This window comes from Poecilia mexicana, unplaced genomic scaffold (genome assembly GCF_051168715.1).
Source record: "Poecilia mexicana isolate PSO_F unplaced genomic scaffold, ASM5116871v1 scaffold_10, whole genome shotgun sequence".
Taxonomy (NCBI): domain Eukaryota; kingdom Metazoa; phylum Chordata; class Actinopteri; order Cyprinodontiformes; family Poeciliidae; genus Poecilia; species Poecilia mexicana.
The window spans coordinates 27078657-27080415 of record NW_028263379.1 but is presented as its reverse complement, the minus strand read 5'-3'; positions in this window follow the sequence as shown (position 1 = coordinate 27080415).

The following is a 1759-nucleotide window of genomic DNA, read 5'->3' as shown; positions in this document are numbered from 1 at the left end:
CCTGAAAAAGTCCCTGCCACCCTCTTTCCACCCCATAAATATTTTTCTAGATCCGCCCTTGCTGATAGGTGCACCAAAACATGATTTGCATCCAATTAAATCTTTCACATGACTAATTTAGCAAATAAAAAGTGCAAAATAAAGGGAGAGATCCATTGTTTTAAACTTGTAGTGCCATTTGGCTACTGAGCATATCAATTGGGTATCCTGGTTGGTAGGGCAGCACTGGACACCTGTCTGGTTAGCAATCTTCCCCGTGATTATCTAAGCCATTTCAACGTTAAAAACAATATTTTATTAGTGTTATGCAACATTTTCATTTTTTTTTTTGAGTTTTCATTTTCAGTTACGGCGTGTAGTTTCAGTTACCAGAAATAAGCAGTTGAAATATCTCATTTGGGTCAAAAAATTCTAGCTAAATATTAGCTAGAATATTGATTTCCACACACATTTCCAAATGTTACATTCTATAAACGACTAAAGAGGCATTATGGCTCCATAGTGCCAAGCTTTTTTTTCTTTTTTTTTCGTGTAGCATTCTATTGTTTGGCAACAGAAGCGAGCTGCTGGCAACCGGCGATAAATTTGCACTTATCCATGATGGACGCAAAAGCTAACCAGTTAGCAGCTAGTTAGCAGTAGTCTCAACCGCCGTTAGTCACAGAACGAAGTCAAGATGTCCGCGTGCGACTCAAGCCGTTGCCCGACAGGAAAGTCAAACTGGAGGTATACAAAACTACTTGATTAAATAGTCCTGCCACAATAAAATTTAGGACCCGTGATTAACACATCTAAGGTCAACTATTTTTTTAAATGCAAGACATTTTAAGGCTTTAATTTCAGAGACATGAATTTCATGCTTTTTAAGACTTTTCAAGGATACAGCGAGCACTGGTAATAGACGCCAGGCCCCACAACTCAGCACAGATAAGTTGATGTGAACAATTAATGAAAGCATAAATCTGAAAATGCGCAAAGCCGTTTTTGGGAACTTTCCTTCTTTCTTTTTCACTTTCTGTTACCTGTAAACAGATATTTCAGCTCAGGAGTATGATAGGATGACAGTTCAGTTCGTCTTGTTTATTTTTTTTAAGATGTTTGCTTACTGGTGTCTTCAGAAAGACCGTCTCGTTGAAACAGCCGTTTCAAAGGAACTTCCTCTTGAGCATAAGGTGACAAAGACCGAGTATCTTGATGTATTCAAGCTGATAAGCATGTTTTAAATGGGCCCGACACCTCGTTATGAGGAAACCTCACCATACCACGACGCCTGCGTCACCATACTTCAGTTTGGCGGCACCATCTGACATTTTTTCCTTCCTCCAACTTTTTTTTTTTTTAATTAAAGTTTGATGTTTTTATGTATGATATTTGGAACAAACCATATCACACTGATGAAATAAAACTGCCTTTTTAAATAAGAGCCACAAGTTTTTAACCAACTGGAGTCATTGTCAACACACTGCTTTCTGTTAAATTGATTAAATCAGTAGGATAAGTCACGACTGAGTCTGATGGTGTACTTTAACTCTGCCACTCCTACAAGCAAATTAAATACCAAATACAGAAATATTTGTTACTTAAAATAGTGAATGATAAGGTTGATGTTGGATTGTGGTCATTATTTTTAACGGTATTCTAATTGACTGGAATGCACTTGCATGTCAGTGAATTTGTTGGCCAACAGGCCCGGTTCCTACCCGATAGCACTCACGAAAACGGAACGAGAACCGTTTAAAAAGTAAGATGTACCACAGAA